Source organism: Dermacentor silvarum, chromosome 2 (assembly GCF_013339745.2).
Source record: "Dermacentor silvarum isolate Dsil-2018 chromosome 2, BIME_Dsil_1.4, whole genome shotgun sequence".
Classification (NCBI taxonomy): Eukaryota; Metazoa; Arthropoda; class Arachnida; order Ixodida; family Ixodidae; genus Dermacentor; species Dermacentor silvarum.
The window spans coordinates 44,491,679-44,503,707 of record NC_051155.1 but is presented as its reverse complement, the minus strand read 5'-3'; the positions used below and the strand labels follow the sequence as shown (position 1 = coordinate 44,503,707).

At 47.5% G+C, this 12,029-nt stretch overlaps 1 pseudogene; it reads left to right on the top strand.

Annotated features, from left to right (window-relative positions):
• Positions 1-1,443: 1,443 nt before the first annotated feature.
• LOC125943410 (uncharacterized) lies at positions 1,444-3,082 on the top strand (annotated as a pseudogene).
• The last annotated feature ends 8,947 nt before the right edge of the window (positions 3,083-12,029 follow it).

The following is a 12,029-nucleotide window of genomic DNA, read 5'->3' as shown; positions in this document are numbered from 1 at the left end:
TCGCTCAGGAGCGAGCCGGATCTTGTGAGCGGCTCTTCTTAAACAGCGAGTGAGCGGTGGTTCAGTAAAAATGAGCGGCGGTTCTTTTGGAGAAAGGGAGCGGTAGCCACCGTAGGAGCGGGTTCTCTCGCGTTCAGAGAGCAGTGGCAATGCGTTCCGTCAGAGCCGTGTCTTCTGCTGGGTGCGACTTCCGCGTCATCTATTAGCGGTACGAGAAAGCAACTGCCCTCCCACCCTTCCTCGCAAGAGTCGCCTTCACCCCCTAGCCTTTGGCTGAAGAACGAAAGAGCCGCCGCTCACTTACTGAACCACGGCTCCCTCGCTCTTCAAAAGAGCGGCTCAAAAGATCCGGCTCGCTCCTGAGCGCTCAGGAGCGAGCCGCTCTTTTCGCCACGGCTCCCTCGCTCTTTGAAAGGTTCGGCTCGCTCCTGAGCGAACCGCTCTTTTCGCCACGGCTCCCTCGCTCTTCGAGAGATCCGGCTCTCAGGAGCGCGCCGCTCTTTCGAAGAGCGAGGGAGCAATGGTCCAGTAAGTGAGCGGCGGTTCTTTCGGAGACAGGAAGCCGGCTGGGCTCTCTCTCGTTCAGTGAGCGTGAGGAACCGTTCCTAGAAAGCGCTCAGGAACGAGTCGGATCTTTTGAGCCGCTCTTTAGAAGAGCGATTGAGCCGTGGTTCAGTAAGTGAGCGGCGTTTCTTTCGGAGTGAGGAATCCGGTCCGCTTCCCTTGAATGAGCCGTGCCGAACCGTTCCGTCAGAGCTGGGTCTTCTGCTGGGTTTTGATTTCTGACCAACGAATGGTGGCCAGTGTGGGCAGACTCGCGCTACTGGTACTCGCTCGCAGTGTGTGGTGTGAGCAGCAGTCCCTTTGGTTTTTTGTGCGTCCTATGGTGTGGCACCCGATGCCACCGAGGGGAGAAGTAAAGAAGTCTTAAGGCTCATTCACACCGGCGACTTGAGGAGGTCGCGCGACCATTTGCGACTCGCAAACAAAAAGCGACCGAAGGCAACTGCTGTTCACACCGGCAAGCCCGGTCGAGCGCGACTCGCCAGTCGCAATCCCGGACATTCTCGTTCTCAGCGAGAACTCAAGGGATCTACGCAGTTCGCTCGCACTTTTCAGTTCGCGCGCACCGCGCACTTCGCTCGCCTTCCAGCCATAGATTTCGACTCTAGCGAAGAGGAAGACCTGGTCAGTGTGCTGATGTGCTCTGGCGTGATGTCAGCCCTGGCAGCGCGGAAGCCTCCGAAAAGAAAGCGACGCTGATGGGTGCGCCCGTGCCTCCGTTCCCGAGAAGTGGCCGGCCACGCAAGTCGCCTCCTGTCCGAACTCCGCGCACATGACGAGGACCATTTTCGAGAGTACGTTGTAAACTCTAGTTCGCGGTGTCTGGGAATCGGGCCATAATTTGTGTGGTTTCTTTTGCTGCTGTTTAGCTTGCTGCGAATGCCGCCCAGAACATTTGACACGTTGCTGGCACTGCTATACGCCCCAGCATCACAAAGGAAGACACTAACTACAGGCCTGCAGTCTCGGCTCATGATCGCCTAGCCATGACCATCAGGTAAAATCCATGTCAGCTCAAGAATAGTATAAATCATGTGTGCGTATGTTTCGCATGTAAAGAAGCCACAAGAGTGAACATTGATGTGAGGTCAAAGCAAGTCCGACGTTTCTTTCTTTTTATACACAAACCGCTATAAGTGAACTTGATACGTTGCATTTCTTTTTTCATTAGGCAGGGGGCGATAATTATGGCACGAAATGTTGTTGCCTTCATGACGGAGCATGCATTGATTTCATAAGAAGTGGCAAAGTTTGCGATTGGCGTGGTAGATACGAACATCTAAGCCCCTTGCACAGTTGAATTTGGGCAGTAATGTGCTATTATTTTTAAGAAACATTACTTTACACCACTTAAAATACATGTGTTAAGAGATAATGCTAGCATATACATTCGCAGTACAATTATTTTCAGTTCGCGAAAGTTATCCTAGAACTACGGTGGAAAATGAGGCGACTAAATATTCCCATGTCTTAATGAAAAAGTATGTTTCATTGCCTTGACAGGTTCTTGGCCACAGGAGAGACACAGCGAGACATGTCGTTTAACTTTCTGGTGGGCAGATCAACAACATGTGGCATTGTGTCAGAAGTGTGCGACGCTCTGTGGACTATGTTGAAGCCGTTGTATCTTCAGCATCCGCAAGGGGCTGATGAATGACTCAAGGTACGCCATAGTTATTTCACTAGGTGTTTCTTAAGAATGATTTTTAACATATTGCTTGTTTGTACTACTTTTTTGGCATGTGTAATAAAAGAAACCACATTAAACATTATTACCCAATGGCTGTTATGCTGCAGGTATCCACAGAGTTTGAGGAGCGCTGGAATATGCCACACTGCGTCGGGGCTATCGATGGAAAGCACGTGAGCATCGAGTGCCCAGCAAATTCAGGAACCCTTGATCACAACTACAAGGGTACTTTCAGCAAATCACTACTTGCTGTCTCCGACGCACAATACAGGTGAGACTGGGTCCTTGCATCCCAATCTTTACTCAATGTTAGTAGAATTGGCATTTCAAGAAAGTAAACATCCAGTTCTTTAAAGTCTCATGACAGGTTGCTATGTTTATAAAGTATTACGTAGCAGTAACAAATATCCACAGATGGTGAAACATAGAAATACATCTGCATGAGCACACACTGAATGTGTTGTGCATGTCGCACATTATTGGTGGCTATATGCTGTACTGTAGAAGGAGTGTTCATCGCAATGAAATGTGCATATGGTGTCAATTGCAATTTCATACTTATCGCATGTAAAGTTTTTTGCGATCGCGCCGTTTCTGTGCAGGTTCCTGTACGTGGAAATTGGCCACAGTGGCAGTGAGAGTGACGGCGGCATTTTTTCTCGCTCCACTCTACAAAATGAGATTATCAGTGGGACCTTGGGGCTGCCACCGTCGAGGACTGTCGGGAGTGAGGGGCTTCTCCCGTACTTCCTTGTTGGCGATGAGGCCTTCGCGCTCAAGGATTACATGATGCGGCCATACCCACGACGGAGTAGGTGTACAGCATAGTACTGAATATATGTTTCTATCTATTATGTTATTACCCTAAATCACAGATAAGGCTGTTTGACCAAGAAATTTATCCTTGTGATGGGCTGTAGAGGTGAAACAAAACTTTGCAGAAAACTTGTGAAATCAACCAAATGTGCATTTCTTTAATTGCGAATGGTGCTCAAAGGGAAGAAACGCAGCAACATTATAAGACGTTACATATGGTATTTGCAGTGTTATTACGGCTCATTTGTGCACAGAATAAGGTTTCGAAAAAGAGAAACTCTCTAGCGGCAGGCTTAGCATCGGAAAAGTGAGATGCTGTGCTGTGCAATGCACTCGGAATGTTTTGCTTTACATGCCGCTTTTTCCGTAAGGTATGTCATACAGCATTGCATCAGTTCTACTGTGTTATAGTGGTACAACTTTTATGAAAACATTAACTGTGCATTTATTCTTACTTCATTGATTAATGTTTTTTTCAGCACTTCATGAAGACTCACACGAGACGCACAAGCGGCGCGTTTTCAACTACCGCTTGAGCAGGGCCCGGCAAGTCATCGAAAACGCCTTTGTAATCCTGGCTCAACGGTGGAGAATTCTGCGGCGACCGTTTAAAGCAATAACTGATCATATCAACAGATACGTGGGGGCCTGTATAGTGCTCCACAATTTTTTAATGAGAGAGTCGTCAGCCTCTTCTGCTGCATACTGCCCACCAGGTTCTGCTGACAGCGAAGACTGGGAAGGGCGACTTTCCCCTGGCAGCTGGAGGGATGAGGAACCAGTCGGAGCTGCCCTCTTGCCAACTAAGTCCAGTGGGTGCCACGCTGCTCGGTGCGTAGGTTACTTGTATTTCAAAAGATGTTTGCTGTTTAAAATCTCAAAGGTAGGCTAATTAAACCTGGCATATTATGTTTATAGGTATGCGAAAGAAGTTCGGGACAAGTTGGCACACCACTTTATCACAGCCGGCCAAGTTCCCTGGCAAGATAAAGTGGTCACCAGTACTTGAACTGCACAAGGTGTGTTGTCAAAGTACTTTATTCATAACAAACACTTTCATTATACATAGGAATTTGGTATGTAAAAAAATCACAAATGCATGGGGAAACAAGCCAAGCGACGGGAGTGTCATACGCAGGTAATCCTTGAAATTAAAATATTACATACAGCTTACCTGCACACATATAGGTATTGCATTCCATCTATATATTTGATAAAGGCACGTGGGCATGACATATCACAATTGCACCTCCACAACGCAATGACTAGTAAAAAAAAATTTCAACAGCTGCAGTAGCAGCATAATATGTTCCTTCGTATTTCAGGCTGTGAGGTGATAATACAATTACGCAACTCACCACAGATTAATAAAGAAGGTTATTGAAAGGCACTGTTATAAAAAAATAGTTTTCGCAATACCAAAAAAAAAAATAAGAGGAAAATACAAAATTAGTCACCTTTACCTCGGGACCAAGTTCATGTAAATGTGACCACCAAGTGCGATCACTTTAAAATTGTTGCATGGATTTCAATGAAATATGTAACATTACAAATGCAAGCACGTTCTAGCTTCCCTTGCATTCGAACATTCCATTTACAAACACAAAATGAGTACAACATACAGTTGTGCTTACACATAAAAATACATTTGCAAAGTTTACAAGAGTTCAGCACAGCAAAAAGGAAACTAGGAATCAAAGAATACCACCACAATTACTTAAAGGGCATCTGTTACAGAAACGTGTGTGGGCAATTGTGGTGCAGTATTGTACATATTAAGTAACATTATTACAGGGACCTTATCGCGGAAGTAATGCTGATGCATTTGTGGTTTAATTAACAAATTTGTGCACTGTAATAATTTTACATTCTTCTGATGCCCCACCAGATGTACTTTACAGCAGTGTAAGATTGTATTGCTAAGATATAATGTAGGCAACATAATCCTCAGGCTGTAATTCTTTTAAAGACGATAGTCTTTCTTGGGGAACTTAAACGCTGAAAATTTGGTCTGTCTGTCTGTCTGTCTGTCTGTCTGTCTGTCTGTCTGTCTGTCTGTCTGTCTGTCTGTCTGTCTGTCTGTCTGTCTGTCTAACTGTTTGTCTGTCTGTTTGTCTGTCTGTCATCCGATTCAGCCACCCGGCCAAAGTTGGACCACTTGCTTACCGCCCACACTACTTAAACTGGTACGGCTGTTCATACTTGTGAACTTATCGATCACAAAGTAAATATTACGCATATCTGAGGCGCAACATCACTAGGTAAGTATTAGGAGGTGTGTTCCTTTAATAGAAAATACATAGATACGTAACTCTAAAGACCCTAGTTTCTTAAGCTGCGCTGAAAATGCCATGCTATGCGCGCCGACGAACGACGTTCCCCGACTGCGCGCCGACGAGCGCCCTCTGCCATGGAGGAAGGAAACCCTCTGCACAAGCTCATGTTTCCCGGTGTATTGCCAGATGGCGTCCATGTCTCACGCAGCGTCTCCTCAATTTTATCAATGCCAGCCAGATGCGGCCGATTCAACATAAAGGAAGCGCTGTCTGAGGCAGGGCAAAACATAAATGGCCGCTTGATGAAATAATGCGGTAAAATGAAATCTGTTCAAACAAACCTTCATGCCAGGACGGAAATGGTACGAGAACAGCATCATGAGTGGCCGCGGATCAGACCAGCACTCATGTAGTACGGCCGGCAGAAGACTATCGTCTTTCGACGACATTTGCAGCGAAGCACGCAGATACGCGGCAATTCTTTTTCTCTTTGTTGCAGCTTTTGTAAAACATTGTACTGGTATAGTGACATATTGCTACCAGCAGTTAGTTAGGATGAACTTGGTTACATCAAAGTTTACTCTACCGCTAGGCCATCGCTCACCGCAGCGATGGCCTAGCGGTAGAGCATCCGCCTCGTATGCGGGAGGTACCGAGTTCAAATCCCGGTGCCGCCGGGAACCCACCGGCTTTTCTCATGGGTAGAGATGTCCCCTGGCCTGGTACTCGGCTGTCGTAGGGGTCCACATCTCGAAAGAGGGCCCAATAGAGATTTCAGCTGTTGTCTCTGGGCGCCTCTTGTCCAACCACAGACGGCCTTGCAGACGAGCATCCGCCGCGGCTGTGGGAGGCAAGTGCTGCCGCCGGGTACCTACCGGTAAAATAGGTACAAGCGCGCTCCCGGCCTGGTGCTCGGCCATTATAGGACCTGAACGCTTGGAAAGAGGTGTTTGACCTCAACCCGAAGGTGCCCCCACCTCAATAGGTGCTTGGGGCGCCACATGGGAAATGACTGCCATGGGAGCGGCCCAGACACCACTTGATTTACGTGCTCACGTTGGTTTCGACGGGAATTCAGGGCGCAGGCTCCTTTCCCAAGCGTATCACCCCTGAAGGAAGCCGAACGCCAGGCCGGGGTACGCTTGTACCCTTTTGAACCAGTGGGTGCCCGGCGGCGGTGAGAATCGAACCCACAGCCTCCCGCAGCCGAGGCGGGCGTTCTACCACTAGGCCACCAGGTTTGAACTTTGATGTAACCAAGTTCACAAGATAAAAAAAATACAGGGTCCCTGCCGAGTTCGTATGTATTATTCCGACATGGTAGTGCGTAGGTTACATAACTGGTGTTAGTGTTAAAGAATGGGTGCCAACAGAAGGGAAGTGTAGTCTTGGGCGGTAGAAAATTATTTGTGATGATGGAATTAGGAAATTTGAAGGTGGAAATTGGAAATGGCTAGCGCGAGACGGATAGTTGGAGATCGCATGGATAGGCCTTCATACTTCAGGAGACGTGAAAATAGGCGTGTGATGATGATGACTAGAATATGTTGTAGTGACTGAGGTTTAATTGCTGTTGTTCCTATTTTCCACTTCCGCCTGATACATCATGGACTCCATCAGGTGCATAAGGTCTTGCGCGACATGAAGTGGCAGCGCCCTCAGGCGTGCCTCTGTTCTCAATGCAAAATATGAAATGGCATCTTTTTTGTTTGTGGTTCTGTGCTCTCTTAGTTGAACTAGGTGATCCATACAGGCTTGCGCAACAGCCTCGTGGCTTGCGCTCTCAACTGCATGGCTGTAGAGAAAGTGTGTCATCTTCAATGCATGAATATGCATGTTCAGTCGCACTCTTACTTGCTGTTTATTGTATTGGGTGGCATGCGTATCTTTGTTGCGTAAATGCTAAGTAACAGTTTTGTACATTTATGTTCGGTAAACATTACACGTCTCTCACCTCGAATCTTCACTTTGTTTGCGATTCCTCGATGTCCTCGGGCTGCAGGCAGTAAAGCGTAGTGAGTTAGAGTGTGCAAAAACAAAAGCATTCTTATAGCCACTCCAAAGGGTGTCGGATGGCTAGAAAATTTAAATATTTTTTCACACACCGTTTTGCTGGTGGCACCTCTACTGTTTCGTCAATTTGTTCAGTGGCATCTCTGCAAAATGAACCACTATTACAGCACAGCACGCAGTTAAGCGTAGCGTGGCATGGTGTACAAGAAGAACGCGAGTCTGCAAGATTTTAGAAGCGTTGTTGCTTGCTGGAAAATTAAAATATTTGATAGTGTCGGTGCTGGCTCCTCTTGGATGTCTTCTCTGTAATCTCTCCAACAGAGAACAGTATTACAGCATAGATGATTGAACATCTTTGCGTCGTTAAGCATAAACTCTCAAAAACCAGGGGCATTTCTCAGTGCGACATGCAAACTACATTTCATGCAGAAATCGACACAGCCCATTCTGTTAACAATATGTGCAATTTAACGCTGTCTTTACGCAGAACTGCAGGTCTCGATGTCCGCGGCCATGGTGTCCGAGGAAACCCCTGGTTGGACGCCATCTGTAGCTTCTGCTCGGCTGCAACGACCGCTGGAAAAGTACCGTTTTATATATCGCATTTCACATTCATACGTGCATATGCCATTACCAGTGGTCAGCTGCCAACCTGTCATTCATGCCTACTCGCCTCGCATTACGCACATGCTGTATTACAATAAGCGTTGTATGTTTCCGCTCACCGCCTAAGAAAAACAACGTTCTCAATGTTTTCTGTTGGGCTACTCTTTCAGTTGCTCTGAATGGTTTTTTTTTTCATTTGTACTACTGTTTCACTTGTGCTTGCTTATATTTTTATGCCATTTTTGCGTTTGTTTCGTTTCTTAATATTCATACTATTATGTTACTTTTGTGCCCATTTCGAGTCAACTTTGTGCCGTTTATGTATTTGCATTGTACTGAGACTATTGCACCATTCGCTGATTTACTATTGCTATACTGTACTTATACATAGATATGCCGCTATCACTTATGCTCTTCGGTGCCTGAGAGGTGCCATAAGTAAAAGAAACATGCAGTATCACATGTACCAGCGTACAAGCTACATTTTGAAACGTTGTGACTTGCAACTTTTTGCCCTCTTAAGTTCAATTTTGTACAGGTGTCGAGGTTTCACTTACAGATAGAGGTTGATGTTACGATCACCAATTCCTTGGCTAAACCTACATTGTTCACCCCTACCTTAAATGTAGGCTTCATTTTATACGTTACCTTGATCGAGTGTAGAGCACTGCACGGGCCGGATTTTTCGGCCCGAGCCCGGCCCGGGCCCGCTTTATGAAGCCCGAGCCCAGCCCAGGCCGTGGTACCAAGCCCGGGCCCGGCCCGGGCCCGGGCGTACATGACCGAGGCCAGCCCGGGCCCGGCCCGGACCCATGGCTCCAAGCCCGGGCCCGGCCCGGGCCCATGGCTCCAAGCCCGGACCCGGCCCGGGCCCGCGGTTCCAAGCCCGGACCCGGCCCGGGCCCGGGCGTTCGTTACTAAACTTAGCCAGGGCGCGCGTGTTCATGAACAGGCCCGGCCCGGGCCCGCTTGAGGATATTTGTTGATGGTGATTATTATTGATGCCTTGCGCTTTGTAGCGGGCGATCACACGGAAAATTAGGTGTGTACATGCATCGAAATGTTGCTTTACCCTCGGTGGTAGCTCAGCGGTTAAGCTGTTGCGCTGTTAAGCCCTAGGACGTGGGTGGTATTCCCGCGGCCACGGCGGCCGCATTTCGATATGGGCGAAATGTAAGAACACCCGTGTTATTTAGGTGCACGTTAAATAACTCCAGGTGGTCGAAATTAATCCAGTCCCCACATTGGCGTATCTCGTAATTTTATTGTGGTTTTGGTATGTAATACCAAGGAATATAAATGAGATTTGGTACATGAAAAGTCATTACAATAAAAGTATAGTGACAATAAAACATGGTAACAAAATTTATTTAAAAGGAGTGTACAACTAAAATGGAAAAGCGGAGAGAAGCAAACCCGGCATATTTTCTTTGATGCTCTTTTCTACACTCGCGTTGGAAACATTACTTACACATTATTTTAAAAGAGGCTCTTGAATAATAATTTGTTCCAGCAAGATAAAAAAGCTTAACGTTATATATGGTGAACAGCCAGCAAAAGCAGATGAAATATAAATCGTTCATATTCTAACGTTGACACGGAAACGTAATTACCCCGTACAATATAATTATATAATCAACCTGTCACACACCACACTTGATGCTATTACAGATAAAAGGTTTCTCCTTTTTTATCAAATAAATATAGAAAATACGCTTAAAATAACGCCCGGTGACACAAAAAAGACCGCACCCAAAAACGATGCCACAGCAATATAAGCCTGAAAAGGCCAGCAAAAGGAAGAAATTTACATGTTCTTGTGCAAAAACAGCAGGTTGTCCAGGCTCTCCGGCTTCAAGCAGGTCCTCCTCTCTTGGAGTACGTACCCAGCTGCACTAAAATTGCATTTCTTGCAAGAAATGAAAGCCCACGGTATTTACTACACTGGCCTTCCCACCATTCAAGCAGTTTCTCAATGTCCTCACACGAGTCACTGTCCCGAAGGTAACTGTCAAGCTCACTGTCGGCTGGCTGAGTTTCCACAGCATCGTGCCACTCCTTAAATTCGTCAAGGAACGTACGCTTCGCTGGGGGTCCATTATCCGGCTGGTCAGTGCTCATTTCTCTTTGTGGAAAACGCAGATGTACATCAATTAACAATTCGCGTACTCTGTCGTGAACAGTTTTCCTCTCCTGCTCCTCAAGCACGCGGAGATGGCGGAAAGGCGGCCACAAGAACGTTGCGATTTTGTGAAGTTCTCCTATTTGCATTTTTGTTTGAAGAAATTCTAACGTCCTCGACTTGAGCTTGCACACTTCTGGTGAGTCTGTCGAAGCAGCAGTAAGGTGCTTCTTCAGTTTGGTGTAGTACATCAATAGAAGGGGCAGCGTTACGACTTTGTCCTGCTCAAGCTTATCGCTGGCCTCCTTGAAGGGCTCCAAGAATTCGACGACCTCCGTCAACAAGGCCTTATTGACGTCTTCCAAGAGTAGATTACCCCTTTAATTCAGGAGGTTCTCTATCGCATCGTACTGAGTTAGCACGGACTTGATCATGGCGAGTTTCGAATTCCACCGCGTGCATATCTCCTGGCACACACCGTGTGGTAGCTGGCTCGTCAGTCCGCTCTGTTTTAAAAGAGTCACGACAGCCTTCACTTTTTTCAGTTGTTCCAAAAGGTCAGGCAGTTCCTCAGCGAGGTACCCGTCATCAAACGCGTTCCGAAGAACGGTGTTCAAGACGTGAGCACAGCAGCTCATTCTGGCATACGGACGCAGCGCGCTAATCATGTTGGCACCCTGGTCTGTCACGAACACCACATTGCTTAACATGCCTTCATCGATCCTCAACTTCGCGCTCCTTCGTACAACCTCTTTACGGATGTTCTCTCCCGTTTTTCTCTCGGGGGGAAAATCACTAGTGAACAGAACAAGGCTCCTCAGTTCCCATTTCACACTCACGTAATGCGCCGTTGCAGTGATATAGGCGACTTTCTTGTAGTCGTCGGTCCACATGTCAAGGGTCATCGAGCAGCGACCTTCCTTCATCGCTGAGTGGATCTCAGGCATCACCGCTTCTCGGAGCTCGTTCACAACTTCGGACACCCTGCGAGACACCGTCGTAGGATGCGGAATCACGGTCCTCGCGGATATGCACCCGTACTTGGCACCGATAGCAATCAGTTCGTCGGCAACCTTTAGGAAACCGTCGTCGCAAACAACGTCAAATGGCCGCATATCTTTTGCGCACCACTTGACGCAAGCAGTCGTTAGATTCCCCTTTACGGTAGATGAAACCTGGGGTTTGGTCTCGGTGAAGAACGAAGTAATGGCAGCGGTGTCATCTGCAGCCTTGCACTTGTGGCGGTTCAGGTGCGACGTTCCTGTCTTCCCGCCATCATATGCGAAGAAAGCTTTGCAGCTTTTGCACTGCACATGTCCTACTGGTGATAGGGTGTGCACGTCAACCACTTCCAGAAAATGTTTCCAAACCTGGCTTTTCTTAACTTGCTTGGAGACAAGCTTTAGCTTCCCGGCAGCGAGCTTATCTCTTAATACAGCAGCATTCATGGTGCCACGTGTACGGGAGACAAATTACGAACTATATAACGCCGGTAACCAACACGTTAAAAGCATCAGCGCGCTCTTACGAGCTGCGACAGAACAGCCAAAGCCTATTTTTTTCTCTCTTTTTCAGTAGATGGCGACGTTGGTCCCACGTTACGCACGAAGCAGCTCCTCGCAGGTGCCAGGAGGTTCCTTATGGGTGGGCCGCGCTGTGCGCATGCTCCGCCTAGCCGGCTGTCGCCTAGCAACGGAGGTCGTCTCTTAGGCGCTTCTTCCTTCGCGCGCCTCTTATTTCTGCCCACGTGTCAGGATTTAGCAAAATCTCGCAGTGGTCGCTGCAAGGCGGCAAGGCCTTCATTTTCGGGATGGCGCGCATTACACGCGCTTGCGCCTTGGGATGGTTCAGGTGTGCGCCTCGAGCAACACAGTTCCGAACTTAAGATGTCTGTGACAAGGAATGTCCCTTTAATTCCCTCACTGCTCAAGCAAAAAATAAT